The sequence below is a fragment of the Prionailurus viverrinus genome, chromosome X (assembly GCF_022837055.1).
Source record: "Prionailurus viverrinus isolate Anna chromosome X, UM_Priviv_1.0, whole genome shotgun sequence".
In the NCBI taxonomy this organism is placed as follows: Eukaryota; Metazoa; Chordata; class Mammalia; order Carnivora; family Felidae; genus Prionailurus; species Prionailurus viverrinus.
The window spans coordinates 99,707,144-99,728,212 of record NC_062579.1 but is presented as its reverse complement, the minus strand read 5'-3'; the positions used below and the strand labels follow the sequence as shown (position 1 = coordinate 99,728,212).

Below are 21,069 nucleotides of genomic sequence, written 5' to 3'. Positions count from 1 at the left end.
ACCATGTCATGTAAGTATTATTATCCTTATCTATCATCTATCTATCTATCCTCATTTAGATATGTGAAAACTGAGGCTCAGAGTAGTTAAGCAGTGTGCCCACAAGTTCCTCAGCTACTACATGGCAGATTCTAATGCATTTCAGTCTGATTCTGGAGCTGGAACTCTCAAACAACTATGTTAAATTCCCCTTATTAGCAGATTCTGTTATAGGATATTTTGTCTTCATATTGAAAATTGAGAACAGGACCCTGAGGAAAGGAACACTTAAGAGAAATGGGTTATTGGTGTTCCTGGGTGAGCATCTGGCTCCTGATTTCAGCTCAAGTCATGATCTCATGGTTCGTGAGACTGAGCTCCACATCAGGCTCTATGCTGACAGTATGGAGCCTGCTTGGAATTCTCTCTCTCTCTCTCTCTCTCTCTCTCTCTCCTCTACCCTTCCCCTGCTCATGTGTGCATGTGTGCACTCTCCTTCTCTCTCAAAATAAATAAACAATTAAAAAAGAGAGAAAATAGTTATTGAGGTGAGTAGTTAGGAAGAAAGGTAAGATCCCGGAGTATCCTGGTAGAAACAGAAGCTCAAGAAGGGTAGGTAGCAAATGGGAGTAGAGGGAAACAGTGAATAGAACCAGGGCAGCAGGGCAGGAAAGGCCTGAGGTCAAAATTATCTTCCTTAAGGTACTGTGGTGAGACAACTGACCTTACTGAGTTTCAGTCCTGCCTGGAGGTCAATAGTTTCTGGGTAGGAAAGGAAAAACATTTTGGTAATCCCAAACTTGGATTCCCATATAACCTGTTCTGAATTCAAAGGCCTATTGATTGATATACACAACTAGTAAACATGATGAATAGTTGTTGGATATACTAAACGGCAATTAATTTGAAACAGAACCAAAGGTACACTTTTTGTAGCAAGTTCTGCCATAAAACTTATAAGCAAATTGAGAGAGTAAAATAATTATTCTCCAAATATTGTTTTCAACTCATTTTGGCTAAGCCTCTTTCTATTGCTTTCATTTTTATTCTTTCCTCTCCATATTTCTTTCACCATTTTTTCCTTCAGGATTTAAAGTGAGCATTCCTGTTAGGAATGGAACTCATATTCAGTACGTGAAAGGCATTGGGATAGGAAATTTCTTTAATCTCTCAATATTCTATGAGTACCTCTTGCTTGACTAAATTGCTGTATTCCAACAGTGTTGATTGTAAGACAAATCCTATTTACTATTACCTCACATTAGAACACTGGAGATGTGTTCCCATGAGCAACTCTTCCCCCTTGCCAAATGAAATGTGTTACAAATACTGAGTTATCTGTCAAGAAGAATTTCTTATTCCCATGATTATTTCAGGGGGGTATTGTTTGGGGTCTCTTTTCTGCCATAGGTCCATTGTTCATTTTATCCTTCTTTAGGAAAGATTTATCCTAAGCCTTATTTGAGCATACATCTTGACTCTTTCTATGGATCTAAATACCATCTAGGAAGTATAGGTGTGATGCTATATCTCATCACTAAGTACTATGTTTTAACACAAGGTATTCATTCCAGCATGAAAATTCCTTATGTTACATTCACAGATACTTGAAAAAGTAAATGACCTTTAAAAATTCAATTATCCATATTAGATTTCAGGTAAAGTGAATTTATTTAGAACAAGATATCATTTTAGTTAAAGCTCAGGTTTCTATCACCCCCTTCTAACAACATTGTCAAAATGCTTTCGTGTGGCTTAGGGTTTCATGTATAAAAAGTTAGAAAAAAGCCAAATACTTAGTCCCCATTTGCTACTGATTTCTTTTTGAGATGACTGCGGCCATACGGGCTTCACGAATTGATAAAACAGAACTGAGGATTTCTTTCTTGTGTTTCAGTTTCTGAATGTCATATTTGTTATCCTCAGACAAGCTACACAGCCTCTGGGTTGTTACATTGAAAACAATAATCTATCATTATCCTATTTCTTCGTAGTATTGTTAAAAAACAAAATTAAACTGAGTAAATTTGAAGATCTAGTTGGCTTTATTAAATCGTTCCTGAATCAAGCAGCATCCCTTCTAGCAAGTAGAGAGATCCTCTAAGGAGTCTGTCCAAAAATAGCAGGTTTTTAAGGAAGGAGGGTAGGACAAGGATGTTATTAGAGAAAGAAAAGAAAGGATTTTCTGGCCAGATCACCTTTCCTTAGGGGGAAAGGCAGAGGGTTTTATCATGCATATTACATCATCCTCCTTTGGGGGGTGGGGATGGAGGGCCCTGGTGCAGATTACCACAGTAGTGCTGACCAGAAAACTTCTGACTAACCTGTTAAAACTACATTTCTGGGAGAGATTGAAACTGCAAAATAGATTAGGTGTTAAATCCTGGTTTGGCAATTTGGCATAGCATAAGTGCTCCATCTTGGGCCTGTGTGTGTGTGTGTGTGTGTGTGTGTGAGTGTGTGTGTGTTTTAACAGTCTTATGTGAATTTATGGATTAATGATCAGAAAATCTTTTGAGATTCATGGATGAATCTGGCTGCTAAAGCTGTCTCAGGCATTCAACTAGTTTATGATATAACCAGTTTATGCATTCTGAATGTTCATATCCTTTCTCTGAATTATTTTGTTCCTTTCTCATGTTTTTATAAAAATTTAAGACCTTCCTCATTGAATCATATCAGTATTCCCTATAGCCTAAGATTCTACCTTCAACTCTGGCAGGAAGAGAAATTTTGGTGGGAAGATAGATATGTTTGCTTTTCATGACATCAATCTTAAAAGTTTAGGAACACTCCCTAAAAATCCTAACTACTCCCCAATTCATTAAGGATCTGTCATACATAAATGTATGTATTAAATACTTAATATCGTTATTAAGTATTTTATATTTGGACCACTGTATTTTCCTACATGCTGATAAACAAGTAATCTGACTAATCTTTATACATTGAATTGCTTGATTTATTAACAGAATAAGTTGGGTGTTTTGGTATTTTATAGCTGCAGCCAAAGGCACACAAAATAAACAAACTGAATAGGGAAAACATTTGTGACAGTTAGGCCTGAGGGCACTGTCAAGGTCTCCTGGCATTCAAGATCCCTTTTCAGTGAAACCAAAGGGCATGACAGGACCAATTGTCAAATCAGGCTAGCATCAAATATCAGTAACCAAAGAAAAGTGTAGGGACTGATGGCAGACCTGGGTGAGGACCTAAGTACCAGGTGGTATTGTAATGCCCCCCAATTTCGAATCCGAGAGACCACCAAGGAGCAGATGCCGATGCAAACGCACCAGGGTTCATTTGCAAGCTCGAGCTTGGGCCCAAGTATACCTGACACAGCAGAGCAGGGACTTGGACCCCTAGGTTAAGAGGCGTAGCATTTTTATAGGGGCCAGTGGCCAATGAGATTGTAACACACACAGAAAGTTGCATAGTCATTGTCAGTCCACACGCAGGTGGCCAATTGAATTACAATTTACCCTATAGTAACTGTTTGAACTAGCCTATCACTCTGGTCAGAATTGGCGCACAAGTTTGGCGGGCAAAAGGCGGGGTTTACATTCTTTGGCAGTTAGGGGTTCTGCATTCCTATATGAGCCAGTTTCCAGTAAGGGTGTGCTCAGCAGCTTGACTAGGGTGGGGGAGTGTCTTAAGCAATAAGTAGGTCATGTGGGGGTTATACATGAGATGGTGGGTGTAGCACAAAATGGAGTTAGTCTTGCTCTGCTTGTCCAGGGGTAGGGGATTTTTGTTAAATTCCTTGGGTCCCACAGTATTAGACATATATGTGAGTTTAAATGACCTCTCTAACCTTACCACATGTAAACTGGACAGTCATTTAATTTCAAGATAAGAGTTAAGATAGTGTTGCAGGATTCTTTTACCTCAGTACCCGGTATTCTTTGTCTCTAAGCTTCGAAGAATGAAGAGGTGGGCACAGAATAAAAGGAGCAGCAGGCAAAAGTTTATTAGAATATAAGATTAGAAAGTAAGAATATTACGAAAGCTCTCTTTACAGAGAGGGGGCATTTGAGTGTCATCCTTGCATAGAGGCCATGCTAATCTTCTCTGTATCCCCCCAATTTTTAGTATATGTGATGCCGAAGGGAGCACAGAGACGGGACATTTGAAAGTGAATGCCCACGACTGTAGGCAAGGGACTTTCTTTTATAAGGATTTGGTCTTGGGAGGGGTGGGCCCTTCCCTTCCCCCTCATTCCTTCTCAGATTCTACCCTTATTGGCCTGATAACTCTATGTGCTGGGTTGTCCATTCCTGATTGGCTCGATTCCATTGTGTGAGGAGTCAGACTATGGTCATACTGGCCCTCATATATCATAAGTTTTATGGTTTACTTATTTTAGTTAGGTATTTTGATTGTTAAATTCCTGAGGGGAACCTGAGGGGGAGTAGGTAGTGTCCCTTACATTCTTAAGAGGAACCTTAAGACTGAAGGAGTTTACTCAAGCCAGACATTTCCAGAAGAAATGTCTTAAAACGTGTTTTTCCCCACCCAGGCACCTTTAAAAGCCTAAGCATCTCCCTTTTTGCCTATTTTATCCCATCTTTCCCTATCATAATAGGAAACTCCCATGGTCTGGGCCATATGCTTCCAGATGATTTAGTTAGACAAAATCACTCATTTAAATTGGGTGAAGAGGGAAGGAGGGGATATTAATAGAAGTGTAAAATCCCAAACTAGCAAAGAAATGGAACTAGCTAATCATTATTAACCAGACTTCATATGGAGTATTAGATTTCTTTTGGAAACTGATGAGGAAATGGTGGGGTTCAGAGCGAATGGTAAAGAAAGAATTCTTGAGATGTCTTTGGTGCAAAAGATGGTTTTATTAAAGCATGGGGGCAGGACCTTTGGGCAGAAAGAGCTGCATTGGAGATGTGAGGGTGACTGATTATATACTTTCAATTTGGGAGAGGGTTAGGGATAGTGTCTCAAAGGAATTTTGGAAGCAAGGTTTCTAGGACCTTGAGGGGGCCAGCTATTGTTAGGAAAAAGTCATTTATTACTATCTAGTAAAACCTTAGTCATAACACCCTTTAGATATATATCAGTGGGCCATATGCTTAGAGGATGATTGCTAACATATACCTTTGGGGGGGGGGTGGTAGAAATAAAGGAAGTTTCCAAAGGAATGTTTTATGTTAAAGGGGGCTTACAGGATCCTGGAAGTTGGGATAATGTTAAACTAAGGTTGCCTTTTGCCCTTAGCAAAGTATTAACATTGAGGCAGTTGAATTCCTAGAAGGTCACACTGCTTGTCTTAAGGACTGGCCAATGGACTGTAAATTGTAAGGAAATTTAATGTTTTTATTTTGCCTTTGTTCCCCACATCAGAAATCATCCTGTAAAGAGATATGATCATGGCGCCTGGGTGACTCAGTTGGTTAAGTGTCCGACTTCAGCTCAGGTCATAATCTCACAGTTTGTGAGTTCAAGCCCTGCATCGGGCTCTGTGCTGACAGCTCAGAGCCTGGAGCCTGTTTCAGATTGTGTGTCTTCCTCTCTCTCTCTCAAAAATAAACATCAATATTTTTTAAAATAATTATAAATTTCAAAATAAATTAATAAATTATATGACTTCCTCAAATTCCATGTGGTTCTGGAAACCCACACATCCAGAGCCAAAGTGACTGTCATTAGCAATCTCTGCTAACCAAGGGCTGGCCTCTTCAGGTACTTCCTTGGAGTGTGTTTCAATATGACAGGGACTGCAAATTTTTCAGGCGTAAACTACAGTTCTCCAAAAGGGAACTGAGTAGACAAATTATGCAACACGGGGCATGTAAGGGCCCATCCAGCCCTAATTGTGTGTGGGCACCTAGGTGGCTCAGTCGGTTGACCGTCTGACTTCGGCTCAGGCCATGATCTCATGGTTCATGAGTTTGAGCCCCGCTTTGGTCTCTGTGCTGACAGCTCAGAGCCTGAAGCCTGCTTCTGATTCTGTGTGTGTCTTTCTCTGCTCCTCCCCAGCTTGCACTCTCTCAGAAATAAATAAACGTTAAAAAATTTTTTTAAAATAAAGAGATATGATCAGACTGGTGCCCTTTCAGAAGAGGATTACCAGGGGCTCCTGGGTGGCTTAGTCAGTTAAGCTTCTGACTCTTGATTTTGGCTCAGGTCATGATCTCACCATTCCTGAGGCTGAGCCCTTTTGTGGGACTCTGAGTTGACAGTGGGGAGCCTGCTTGAGATTCTCTCTCTCCCTCTCTTGTTGCCCTCTCCCCTCTACTTTCTCTTCCTCTCTCTCTCTCTCTCTCAAAATAAATAAATAAACTTAAAAAAAATAAAGAGGATTACCAGTGCGATGAAGGGATTCCAAGCCACGACATAGGGAACCCAGGATACTGAATTTGGAGTGAAATGCAAACTGGGCAGCTGCTCTGGAAAACAGTGTAGAAGTTCCTCAAAAATTAAAAATAGAACTGCCTATGATACAGCAATAACACTGTTAGGAATGTACCCAAGGGATACAGGAGTGCTGATGCATAGGGGCACATGTACCCCAATGTTTATAGCAGCACTTTCAACAATAGCCAAATTGTGGCAAAAGCCTGAATGTCCATCAACTGAAGAATGGATAAAGAAGATGTGGTTTATATATACAATGGAATACTACTTAGCAAAGAGAAAGAATGAAATCATGCCATTTGCAGCAACGTGGATGGAACTGGAGGGTATTATGCTAAGTGAAATAAGTCAGGCAGAGAAAGGCAGGTACCATATGTTTTCACTCATATGTGGATATTGAGAAACTTAACAGGAAGACCATGGGGTCAGGGGGAAGGGGGAAAAAGTTACAGAGAGGGAGGGAGGCAAACCATAAGAGACTGTTAAGGACTGAGAACAAACTTAGGGTTGATGGGGGTTGGGGGACAGGGGAAAGTGGACGATGGGCATTGAGGAGGGCACTTGTTGGGATGAGCACTGGGTGTTGTATGGAAGTCAATTTGACAATAAATTATATTAAAACAATACAACATACAGTAAAAAAAAAAAAGGAGTGAAGAAATGTTTAGGGAGGGCTCCTTCATTCCCAAGGCATTAAATTTGTTCTGTGTGGCTACTTATGACAAATCTAAGAGCAGATTTCAGTTCAATATCAACTGGAAGCTGTCCTAACAAGAAAGGGAAGCCTTGATAGTGTTTCCTATTTTTGTTCATCTTCAAGTACATAGATGTAGGGCAGGAAGAGGACGAGAGGATTCCTGAAGTGTATGAATGTTAGGATCAAGTTAGTTGTTGGTAGAGTATTGGATCTGTATGACTAGTTAATAAAGATTCAAAAAAAATTGAAAGTACCAATCAATATAGATCTCCAACTTTTAATTTTTTTAACCAAGTGAGGCCTTATGAGGTTTTTGGGGTAACATATTTTAGCAATGCATAATACTTTTATTCTCTTCTTGAGTGAAACCCACTGGAAATTGGAGCCAGGCTGCCTGAGTCTGAATATAGACTGTGCCACTTACCAGCTGAATGACCTTAGGAAAATTCCTTTAAATTTTTGTGCCTTAGTTTTCTCATCTGTAAAATGGGATAATAATACCTACCTCAAGTGTAAAGCATGTGAACCGTGCCTTGTTCATAATAAGCGTTCCATAAGTGTTATCTATTGGCTCTTAATTGAGATATAGGTATAGGAGTCAGCTGGAAGATAAAGGATCACTGCTACCACTGATAAAGCAGAAACAGAGATTGTAGCTTTAGATCTGCAGCCAAGTGGGTATGCTAATACGTTATCCCTGTTCAGCTTCCCCACCTGGTCATTGTCCCAGCTGAGCAACCATAGATCTTCTCTGTAGGAGTTAGTACCTTTCCTGTTTGGCACAGAATGTGAACATATATGAACAAGATGGCTCCAGAAAGTGAGAAACTCAGAAGGGGCCAAGTAGAAGATGCTCAGTTCCTTCTTTCAAACTTATTAAATCAAATAATTCACTTCTCCTCCCATGAGAGGAGTAAATGAGGGATAAAAGAGGAGTATTATTTGAGTGGAGCCCTCTCCCCATGGATATCTAAGAAATGAAGGTTCACCCTCTAATGAGGACGCTAAGGAAAAAAACAACTACCATTTCAAACACCATCATTTCATATCCCCAAAATAGAATAAAGCAAAGTTTTTTATAGCCTTCTACCACATTGCCCTTATTTTTCACAGACCTGCAAAATTTCATTAGGATTTGGCACTAGTCCCTGGACAAGCCTTTGGGAGCCACTAAACTAGATGACTTTTAAGATACTTCTAACCATGAGATGTTATAATTCTATGATAGAATTGCATTTGTACCTGGACTGCAGAAGAGAACCAAGGGACTAAACCTGGGTCGGGGACAGGCAGATCCTGAAAATGTGTTTGTGAAAGGGTTGGCAGAGCAGGGCATTTTTCTCCTTGGAATCCTTAATCATATTTCTGTACTGTCAATATGAAGAAGAATTTATCTAAAAGGCCAGAGGCTTATTGTGAGAAGATCTTGATGTTGAACCTCTGTGCCCAAGTTTGGGCTTTGGGATTTTTCATTGCCAGCCTATGCACCATGATATTTGGAATAAAAGACAGATACATCAGTTTCAGCATCTCTCTCAGTAATAACATTTCAAATGTGTTTATTTCTTTGTCTTAATATTTTATTACCGGCTTGTTTTTCTCCTCATCCCACATGTGGTCCCACTCCCCCTACCCCTTGTGAATGGATGAAGCTACATTGCAGCAAATTGAAATAGAAAACCACATATCCAGGGTGATTTATCATTAATGTGAAATTCTATCCTAACCTGAAAGTCGAGGAGCAAGAATCCCAAGCTATTTCAAAATTCATATTACAAGACAGACAATCAGATGCCCCTAAACCACAACATCTTATACTCTATTAATCGTACACTGACAGAGCCCTTTGGTTGCATTTGTATTTCCAAATAAATACAAACATATGTCACCATTTTTTATTGATTTTGGACTTTACTAGGAAGGAAATGCTGTTAAATTATAATAAATGGTGTCAACTAAAACAAATAACATAAAACCCATTAAGAAGGCATTTATTGCAGAACTTGGTTTGATTTGTTGGCGTCAGTTGAAATCATGTCAAAATAATGTCTTCGGAAACCAAATAAAAATTTGTTTGCAAATTTGTCTGCAGAAAGCATTTCTACAGCATAAAAATCCTTAAGAATCAATATGGTTTTATTCAGTATGCAAATATACCGAAAAGCGTTACAGCAAAAATTCCATTGCTGAATTATACGATAGTGTTAGTGAATTAATAAATAATAATAAATGATAAATAATATAGTGACTGAATGAGATAATACATTTATGAAGAAGTAGAGGGAGAAAAGATTAAGGGGATAGGCTTGGGAGAAGATCAATTTTCAGATAAGCTAAACTAACATTTTATATTCAGAAAAATTAATGGAGTTTGGTTCTGTAACTCACGAAGTCCAGTTAAACTAAATTTCACTGCAGCCTTTAAATAGGGAAAGGAGATGCAAAATGCCTATTTCTGAAGTGATAACCATTTGAGTTCTAATATTAGTCAGCCTGCATCTGTAATTTGCATAACTGTGTTTGCCTTCCAGGTAATTGGGAATTTAATTGCTATCAGAATAAAATTTGAGTCTTACTTCCAGATGATGTCAGTGCAATGTATCCTAGTGTGCAGTTTTGAGAGTCACTGTAATTAGGCAAATGAGAGGGCTGCAGTTGGAGTTGGGATTCAATATAAAATCAAAAAGAGTTTATTTTCAGGTCCTTTTCTGCAACAAACCTCTTTGTCCTTTCACTGCCTTCCAGGATGCAGTTAACAAAAAAATGCCTCACCTGTAGAGCTGAAGCTGAGTCTACCTTTGGCCCTCTCTTCTCCTCCCCCTGACACAGAGCCATCTTACTTTCCACCCTACTTCTAATCTCATTCCTGGTATGTTTAAAGGAGCTAATTTGATACACGAGTCAATGTCTTTATTCGTTATTTCTCCCAGGTAGTTTATTTTTATTTTTGCAAAGTAATACAATAATAATAACAAGACCAAAATAAGCTGAATCTCCGTCACCAACTACTATCACCATAGTTTCATAAATGAAAGGGCACTTTAATAGCCTTCCCCACTGCAATGAAAGTAGGAAGGATATAATTGCAGAATAAAGGACAATCCTTTTAATTGAACACGTTTAGCTTTATGACAAACTCTCATTACATTGACCTTATTTTTCTAATTTTGTGAAGAAAATCAGTGAGACTTCATCACAGACTAACACTATTTTGCAAACTGGTGTTTGAAAAAAAATTTTTTTTTAACTTGGTAGCATTGCTGTGGTGTTCAGTAAAGAGGGCTGTGTTTCTTGTTACTGATTTTCTGTGATGGAGTGAAGTATGGTTATGGAATAGAGCAGAAAAGGCTGTGGGGCTCATCTTAGGTGTTGGAGAGTAACCAGAGGCTGTGGGGGTAAAGTAGAAAGAAAGCATGGGGCTTAGGAAAGACAAGTAAGACCTGATCAGTGGGGAAGGGTAGCACAGGCGTCATAGGGATTTTACAAACCTGGCTGTTCGAGGAAGAATGCCTACAGGTTCTTTTCCTGGTTCTCCCAACCTGTCCAATGTGAACGGTTGGAGTTACAGGGTTTTGGATGGTGGGGTTGGCCTTTTGCTGTCCACATCACACTGTGCAGCCAGCTTCCTTTTCTCAATGATCGGGTACTGCAATCCCTCTTCCTCTATAAGGCACCATTGATATTACCAGATTCCAGGCTGGCAAGACAGCATTTCAAAATTGATTTGAATTTTTCAAAGTGTTTTGTAAGCAAAGTCTTTTAAAATCAGGGAGAGCGAAGTTGCTAAATTATGTATATGTTATATGCACATCGTATATTTTTATGTGTATCCAACTTCCAATACCGGTTTCTTTTTTTCTTCCTTTGCTAAAAAAGGACCAAAAGAACTAAATCAAAGCTTGAACTAAGTGCTGTCAGGGTTCTGGCTTTGGGGGTTGTTAGAAGCTTTGTGAGGAAAAATCCAACAGAACAATGCCCTGTTGTTAGCTGTAAGTGAAACCCAGAGACCATCAGAGGGAGTACTTTAGCTGCTGTGAAAGGGCTCAGAGGGAGACAGGTAGTAAATGTACAACAAACAATCCAATGTCAGAAATGATCACTATTGCAAAATGAGACTGAAAACCTATTTTTTTTTTTTCAATTTCTACTGAGGAAGTCCTAACTCCAGCCATGGCCAATATTTGCTAGATGATTCTTTGAATCTGGCTAATGTGGAATTTTGCAAGGACAAAGAGGATTTGCTCACTAACCAGTAAGAGAGGTACTGGTCATGCATGCTTAAATGTTCTGGTCTTTAATAATACCAATTTAATGAAGATGATGTTATGCATTTTTAATTGTTCACCTATGATTTGACATTAGCCATGCCTTTCTGACAAATATGAAGATTTGTTGGCCAGCACTGATGTTATCTGAAACTTAGGTCTTTATATTGTCAGTTCCTCCCCACATTTCCTTTGCCTTTGCCTTCCCTTGTGCCCTGGTACTCTTTTGATGGGCCCCGCTTGCAGCCCAGACCACACCCTACCCTATTCCTAAATCAGTTTTTTAAATGACAGAAAATATTCCAGCAATCTGGGACCTCTTTAATGGAGTTTGAAACACTGAGCCAGGAATGAGCTTTATGCATTCATTCTGCCCCTGAATTGCAGTGTTCCCCACTGCTCTTTCTAGGTGACTTTTGCTTTAATCTCTCATTTTATCCAGTTTATCCAGTAGTTCTGCCTTGTTACCTTCCAGGACTGTGTCCCCACCCTACATCTTGCCAACTTCCTGTCAATCTTCTTTCCCTAGGCTCTGCTCCAGCCCACTCCTTGATACTTTATCAACCGGCAAGATATGGACAAGTCATGATGATGACAGACACTATGCTTGTCTTCTGGGTTGGAAACTTTCTAGAATTTCTTGTTGCAGGATTGGATCTCCTCCTTCTGACCATTGTTTGAATCTGTAGACACTGCTCTGGAAATCTCGACTGTCCTGGCTGAGGCCAGCCTCTGCATTCTGGTCAGTTTTCCTCAGCACCTATCCTAGTTAATGGGTCTTTGCTTCATCCAGCCTCCTTTTCCATCACAGTCTGTGGCTGAATCCATCTATGATTTGTCTTTGTAGGTGGTGTGATGGATACTACAAAAAGCTGTATCCCTGAAATGTCTGTCTCTGATATCTGCAATTTATTATTATCAGACTCAGCTCTTTTAGATAGGGGATTGTGTCTATAGCAGGCATCTATAAAAATGCATATATTCCAGGTATCTTTGTAAGGGTAGATTAGGCTAGTTTGTAGTAATGAGTAAACCCAAATAAATATATAATATATCAACACAATAGTTTACTTCTTGCTCATATAGCAGTTTGTGTGAGTTCAGGTCAGCAAAAGTTTCTTCTCCCCACAGTCATTTAAAGATCTGGATTTTCCCCCATCTTGTGGCCCCTCAATTCCCTAAGGCCTCATTGGCATCTACACCCAGCTGGTGGAAGAGAAGTGTAAGCCTGGAGAGTCAAACGCTTTTCTTAAAAGCTTTGGCATGGGGGTGGTGCCTAGACATTATTCTCACATGTCATTGGTCAGAATTCAATCACATGGCCACAACTAATTGTAAGGGAGGTTGGGAATGTTGTCTAGCCATGTTACCAGGGGAAAAAATGAAAGAATAGATTTTGAAGGACAGCTGTCTCTGCCATACCAAATAAGGATAACACACTGATACATTTTTAGCCTCTGATACTTTGACACAGTTTTGTTCATTAAATTGCTAATATTTTAGGAAGCAGATTACAAAAGAATAGGATATAGGCTAGATTAGGGGAGTGAAATAGGAGGAATCAGGGGAATATATTGCCAATATATGGGTCAGGGGAAAGGTCAGGCCTCTTTCTTTCTTTTTCTCTCTTTTTTAATTAAGTTCTATGCCTAATGTGGGGCTCAAACTCACGACCCCAAGATCAAGAGTCACATGATCCACTGACTGAGCCACAAAGGTCAGGTTTCTTTGAGGTGACAAATTTTGGGGGACAGGACTCTCAGAAAGCCAGGGCTCAATATGAGGGTACTGGGAAGAGGAGAAACAAAGGGATGGAAACAAATTAAAGATAAAAATAATGTCTCAGTTTTGTTTCAGGTTAGACTTGATTCTAATATCTATTCAAAATGCTTGCCAAGTCAGGGTCTTCAAAATGTGAATAATCTAATCTTGTGCCTATTTCTGCCAGTAATCTGTCTTTTTCAAGGAGTGGGAACAAAATCCTTCCAAAGCCCTGGTTCTCAGTATGCTCCAGCAGGTTCCTGCTTCTTGTAAGATTTTTCAACTTAGTACCACACCAGAAGAATTAAAAGCCCATCAATTTCATCATTCTTGATCTTTGCTCAGGTCACAGTGAAGCAAAAACTTTCTCTTAACTATCCAGTTGGTGTCAGGCTGCCTACTGGGAGCCTTATTATGTATGAGGCAAATCTTTTCATATAGGTATTGGGTTCTGTTTCCTGCTTGGCCACTTTATACAAACATGACTGACCTCTAGTTCATTTTCATCCTCCCCTCCTCCATAACCCTACAGACTGTGAGAGATTGACCCACGCTGGTGACTTACCCACACATCCTTAACCACCTGGGCTGGAGCATGAGTTGATTCGGCAGGAAACAGGGAGGTGAATGGGAGCGTGGAGGTTGTCAAGCAGTGAGCCTCAGCTTTTGTCTGCAGAGTTGTTAATGGAGCTGAATCTGATTTGTATTTAGCTGAAAGCACTTTGCAAAGGCAGACAGGAGGCAAAGGTCTGGAGATACAAAGGCATAGAAACCATAGCTTTTGCTTTTTAGCTTGTGTCCTGTATATTTTCACTAGATGGCAAAAGAATAATTGAAGGTAGAGAGTCGTGGGCAGTCAATCCATTCTGGATGAATAGATTTCTAAGGGTGTTAGTGCCCTGTTATCGGTAGATGGTTATCCATGTAATGTGATGTGAGGAATGCTCCAAAATATCCTTTTCTTGCAGTGCCTTACATCCTATTATTAAAGATTACCTTTTAAGAACTTTCTTAAGCAGGGGTGCCTGGGTGGCTTAGTCGAAGTGTCTGACTTTGGTTCAGGTCATGATCTCATGGTTTGTGAGTTAGAACCCTGCATCAGGCTTGTCAGGTTTTGTGCTGACAGCTGATAGCTCTTAGCCTGGAGCCTGCAGCCTGTAGCTTGCTGCGGATTCTGTATCTCCCTCTCTCTCTGCCCTTTCCCCACTTGAGCTCTGTGTCTCTCTCTTTCTCAAAAATAAATAAAACATTACATATTATTACATAATAAACTACATATATAAAAATAAACTATATATACATAATAAACTACATTTATTAAAATTGCTTTAGAAAGTATATATATATACTTTATATATAAAGTATATCTATAAATTATATATAAAGTATATCTATAAATTGCTTTAGTATATCTAAAATTGCTTTAGAAAGTCTATATATATATATATATAGAGACTTTCTAAAGCAATTTTAATAAATGTAGTTTTATATATATATATATATATACTTTCTAAAGCAATTTTAATAAATGTAGTTTATTTAATAAATACTTGTGTTGCATTTACTATATGCTAGGCCCTATTTAAGGGCCTTATAGATATTAACATACTTATTCCTTTTTATTTCAGAGTCTTCTCTTAACCCTTATACTATTCTGTCTCTCAGAGCATAGGATATTACATTTATTTTGGAGATGTGTAACCCATTCTAGCAGATATTTTTTACCTAATCATAATATCATCCCTTCTACCTAGTAGAGAACAGGGCTCTGAATGCTTTGAAAGGAAGGGGCATAAATGGGTCTAATGAAACTGTTGCAGGGATGAGGGTATCAGGATAAGGGCTAGATCCCCCAGTATCTGTGCTCCCTAAACATGCAACATTCAAGAAATACTGCTCTCACTTCTTTCTCCTAGTTTGTATTAATTTGATTCCAGTGATTAACATTTTCAGTCTCACCTCTTGTCTTTATTTTAATTTATTTTGATTTGTTTAGTATACTCAGAGGTGGTACAGGCTGATAAACAGATGGACTCCCATTCACCCAGGGAACAAAGAATGTTTGGGGCTGACTAGGAATCCATGGGTGGCCATCTTAGAACTGGTTTCCAATTCTATATTCAGAGTGGGTGCACCTTGCTTTCCCAGGACAGCTCTGTGGAAGCAGACACAGCAGGATTTCTTCCTCTTGCCTGGCTTCCCTGTGGATGATTTTGTACTAGATGCTGCTCGCTGATCATTCAGAGCTCCCATTAGCTTTTCCTCATCATGCTTCATCCACACACTGTATTTTATAGGTGACTGACTGCTTCCTCTATTGGTACCATGTGGCAAAGGGCCACTCTGTCCAGAAATGTTTTCACCTGGGATCACATAGCCCATTGCTTTTAGTCTCTAAAATCCCTGTTTGTGGCTCTTCGAAACCACAATTTCTTGTATTGGACTTCTATGTCTCACTAAATATTCCAAAGAAGTATCTGATAGAAAAGGGGGTGGTGATGATTTTGGCATTACCCCACCAGTCCTTGTCACTGGAACATTTTCCCAAGCTAGATACTACAATTAAGTCCAGCAGTCACGAGAAATCCAAACACCTACTATGCATAGGGTGGTAAATAAGCTACTATATGCTTTAGGCGCTCTGAACTGACTTCGCTATGCCATTACACTCTCAGCTCTTACAGAGAAAAAAGCTAACTTGACTGACAAACAGACTTTTCATTCCCTGTGTGTAAGCAGGGATTCAGCTCCTACACTTCGGCACCAAGCTCGTTGTCCTCATAATTAATGCTAAAAAGAACAGATTTGGAAAGAACACGGGAACAAGAGGCTAAGTCTCCAGAGGGAGCCTTAGAAGTGGACTCGGTGCATTTCCCCCTACACCATTAATCCCCAATGGTCACATGGGGGGAATACAAATGCCTTCCTCAGGCCCTCCAGTTCAATTTCACCATAAGATAATTGACCTATCGCCACTGTAAGGAGCAAAGCCTTGAACAAAGCAGCTGCCGAAAGGACTTTGTCAAGCTGGAAATGAATTATTAATACGGCTCTGAAAGGGAACAGCATCGGAAACCAGGCTCTTTATTATTTACATTAATGAGCTGGAAGACAATGCAGTGAACAAAATCCCAAGTTTGGAGAATGCTACATTTTGAAGTACAACAATGACGGAAGAAACAACAAAATCCAAAAAATGTAAATCCAGACTAATATATCTCTGCACAGAAAGCCCAAAGGGGAAATATATTCAGAGCCGGAAAGGGCTAAAGCAGGGTGTCAAGTCATTACTGAAATTCCCTACTGTCAGTTTGTTTGAGAATGAAGCTCAGATTTAGGAAGAAAAAGTGCCCAGATTGCCTGCTAGACAGACACAATACAATGCACCTATCAAAGGAGGCAGCATTATCTCTATTAGAGATGTGTGCCCAGTACAATAAGCCATTTGTCTCTTATCTGGGTTGAATGATAAATTATTCCAATACAATATCATATTCTGCTCCTCAGATAGATTCCCAGTCTTCACAGCTTCATTGGCAGAGGCATGAATGTATGTGCAGGTTTTCTGTGTACATCCCCTAATGCTAGCTGCTTTCCTTCTGCTGCAGATAGAGCCCTCTTTCCTATTGATAACTTCCCATCCTTGATCACAAATGGTCTTTTGTTTAACCCCCTCTTTCTTCACTCTAGCCATGTATTCTAAATATTTCTGTAAGCCCCAGTCTGGCAATACCAGACTGAGTCCTTGCCTTCACAAGATGCATAATGATTTTCTGAGATGAGAGACAAGGTTATGTTTTGCCCCATTGAATTAGGTCCTCCCCCAAACTGGTGTTTTTATTTTGTTTGAACTGTACTTTGTCCTATACTATATCTCATAGTTTCTGGACATTTGGTCACTTGTCTTCATGTTTGTACCTTTTACCAAGCTTCTAGTTTATGTCTTATTCTGTCTTTAAGGGTCTGTGACCTCTTGGTTATTGGTTGTGTATTAGGCTTCTGGCCCACTACTTACCCTCACCTTCCCTGTTCCCTTTTGTTATGACTCTACCTTGTTTAGTCTGCTTGGCCCAGACCCATTGCCTGCTCTGGTTTCTAGAACTTGCATAATCTTTACTAAAATTCTGTACTTTCCTGGCCTGCCTTCTCTCCTAGGTAATACTTGGACTTGATATAATGGATACTTTGGAGTGATGCCACTATGGATATTTTTCTTGTACAACTCTGTACTATTTTTTTTTCCAATAAGGCTTTGGGTCAATTTGAGGAGAAGGATTGCTGAAGGGTGCGTGTGTGTGTGTGTGTGTGCATGCGTGCATGTGTGTGTATATGTGCGCACTTTCACACACACTTAGGGAACCACTTGGAAATTACTTTGATCACTCTTGTTAAATATCTATTGCAGCAAGGCAGGAATTTGAAAATGATCTTAAACAGTGTCAATAAAATTGCTTCACAGTGATAGACCTGAGCTAACCTTAAATCTTGAGTCAGGAAGGCCTTTGGCAAAATTTGAGAAAGAGCTTTGATCTGATTTACCTCCTCTTATTAGTAGATCATAATATAGCACATATGCATATATTTTTTGAAGTAGCAAAAATTATGACTGATCATAAATGATCTTTGGCATTTTACAGTTTAAAAGTTGTTTTAAAATACACTATTGTTTAACTGTATGAAATTGTCAATATTTGAACATCTGGACCTACAAAAATGAAACAGCAATTTCATACAAGTCACCCTCATAGTTTACAGATGAGGCAGTTGAAGTTTAGTGAGATTAAGTGGCTTCTCCAAGGTCACTCATTTACACACTAAGTAGCGTAGTTGGGATTCAAATTTCCCTGTCTCACTTTCATTTTCTCCATTGCTCTTTTAAGTTCAAGATTCCCTTAAAAAGCCCTGGATGCAAGTTCCAGAGCTCAAGTATTAGTTTTTTTTTTAATTAAAAAAAAAGTTTTTGGGGGGCGCCTGGGTGGCTCAGTTGATTAAGCGTCTGACTTTGGCTCAGGTCATGATCTCATAGTTCATGGGTTTGAGCCCCACGTCGGGCTCTGTGCTGACAGCTCGGAGCCTGGAGCCTGCTTCAGATTCTGTATCTCCCTCTCTCTGCCCTTCCCCTGTTTGCACTCTGTTTTTCTCTCTGAAAAATAAATAAATATTAAAAAAAAATTAAAAAAAATTTAATGTTTTTATTTATTTTTGAGAGAGAGAGAGGGAGAGAATGAGTGGGGAGGGGCAGAGAGAGAGGCAGACACAGAATCGGAAGCAGGCTCCAGGCTTCCAGCTGTCAGCACATAGCCTGACATGTAGCTGGAACCCAGGAACCATGAGATTATGACTTTAGCCAAAGTCTGACACTTAACCGACTGAGCCACCCAGGTGCCCCAAGTATTTGTTTTTTTAAAAATCTTCAGTGGCCCACTGGAATTAATGATTTTGACATACCCCCAACATTTAAGAACAGTCAAAAATCTTAAACTGACAAAGAAAAAGAGTAATAAATCCTCATGCAAATAGTAATGCCCCACTTATGTGTCCTCTGCTTTGGAATATGACAGCATCTGGATAGCTGTCTTACTCTTGTTTCTTCCATACCCCTTCCTTTTTTTTTTTTAATTTGCTCTGTATTTTTTTGTCATCATCTTCTCTTATTATTCTTCATCTCGTCCACCTCAATCTTTTGTCTTGAGTTTAAGCTCTTGAGCTTACTTTTCTCTTTAGGGGTCTTTTTCTTGGCCAAGATCTGATTGTACCACTGACCCCAATTCAATTAATTTCACCAAATAATGTAGAACAGGGAAACTGGAGTCTGGAATAAGACATCCCAGCAGGAACCACTGCCACTTGCTCTCTAAGAGCTTCCTGTTTTCTAACAGGAAGAGTTTATGGAAGCGGCTGGCAGGTGTCCTGCCCTGCAATGCTTCTCATACTGTCCCAATGGGACATCCTTCAGACCTGAACAGTCTCCTCTCTCTGCTGGGCCACAATACTATTGTGAAGTGGTGCTTCACTTAATTAAGTCAAACTGGCGAGCACTGTGCATATTAATGAGCACCCTAATGAGCATTAATTTTTGATGTTCTTCGTTAACAAACATCATAAACTATGACAAATTTTGGTTTGACTTTGTGCCAAAATGAGGATGAGTAGTTGTTTAAAGCTGTAAATCCAAAAGCTTCCCCTGGGACATGGAGGGCTGCTCATTAATACTTCTGGAGCTGCCAATGTCAAATAAGACAAATAAACGGCCCAATATGGTTCCTATTGTCCCTTCCCCCACCTGCCTTTATCATGCCTTTCTTTTCTAAGCAGATGCTCCCCTTAAAGCACACACAGTCTTACTCAAAACCACTTTTCACTTTAGACTGTTGGAAAAAATGTTCACATCTTGGGAGTTACTAGACCCAGTAATTGCCTGAAAATTTCAGATAATGAAACTTCCAGCTTCAAAACACAAATACTTGGCAGGGATAAAAGATGGATAGAAAGATGTTTCTTTTAATTGAGAATTGGAAGCTTCATTAGAATTTTTTTTAAAGAAGCCACGTTTTGTTCTACTGCTGGTTGTTTTTTTTTTTTAACATTTTTTTTTCAACGTTTATTTTTTATGTTTGGGACAGAGAGAGACAGAGCATGAATGGGGGAGGGGCAGAGAGAGAGGGAGACACAGAATCGGAAACAGGCTCCAGGTTCTGAGCCATCAGCCCAGAGCCCAACGCAGGGCTCGAACTCACGGACCGCGAAATCGTGACCTGAGCTGAAGTCGGACGCTTAACCGACTAAGCCACCCAGGCGCCCTTTGAGCAGTGTTTTATAGAAGAGAAAGAATGTGTTGTGGCTCCAGACACAGGGGAGGGGCAGAGAGAGAGGGAGACACAGAATCGGAAACAGGCTCCAGGCTCTGAGCCATCAGCCCAGAGCCTGACGCGGGGCTCAAACTCACGGACCGCGAGATCGTGACCTGGCTAAAGTCGGATGCTTAACCGACTGCGCCACCCAGGCGCCCCTCTACTGCTGGTTGTTAACTAAGAAAAGTGCAAACTGGTATGTTTAAGGCACACATCAAACCCAGAAGGAAGAATAGGGATGATAGGAGAGGAATAAAAAGGTCTTTTGGCTCCAAAGCTTCTTCCCTGAGGGCCTGCCAAGGTGCCCAAATTCCTGTCAATAGGTTTCCTCTTTAGGGTTTTCTGTTTAAATGGAGCTAGTGCTTTATATTACCTGGGAGGGGTAACCCATTAGTTACCTGGTAACAGGATGTGATTATTTCATGACATTCATTGCCACCCCTCAGGCTGTGCAACTAAGGGCCTGAAATATGGATTAATATGTTTTTTTTAGAAGAATAAGGCTGAGATTTATTCCCAGCCTGATGAGGTCCCCTGGGTAGCCATAGTGAAGTTATGGGGCAGGAGATTATCAGGTATCTGGGTGTGGATGGGCACTGAATACTAACTTTTTCCTGATTTCTAAATTTCCTGAATCTGCTATAGATCTTTCCATGCTAGATCTCCCAGAATGAGGACATAAGGACTAGATCTAGAGTGATTTGTGTAAAGAGCTTAGCACAGTTGCTGATAATAAACCCTCAAAAAATAGCGACTGTTATCCTTTTGTAAAATGGTCTTTATAGTCTGATGTGTGGAGTATGCAAATCCTCAGGGCCATCTCTTTCCCTCTTTCTCTCTCCCCTTCCTTTATCCCCTCCCACTTTCCCACCCTCCTTCCCTCTATCTCCACCTCTGTGTTATTTGTTTTTTTTTATTATCTTTGTTGTGGGTTATCTATGGAATATTTATCTTTTTCAGATAGTTTTCCTTCATTAGCCACTGCCTTCTCATGTCTATCTTCCCTGGCTCCCTCCTCATTGTGTTCTTGTGGATGATTTCAACACTGTTCAGGGAAATCCTAATGAGTTCACAGCACATCTGCCTTCCTGATCATAGAAGGGATTTTAAATCCAAAATTAAATAGCTTTTGGATTAACTGTGA

The 21,069-nt window shown here is 39.9% G+C and overlaps 1 pseudogene; it reads right to left on the bottom strand.

Moving 5' to 3' along the window:
• Positions 1–3,996: 3,996 nt before the first annotated feature.
• LOC125158007 (uncharacterized) lies at positions 3,997–4,095 on the bottom strand (annotated as a pseudogene).
• Positions 4,096–21,069: the final 16,974 nt, after the last annotated feature.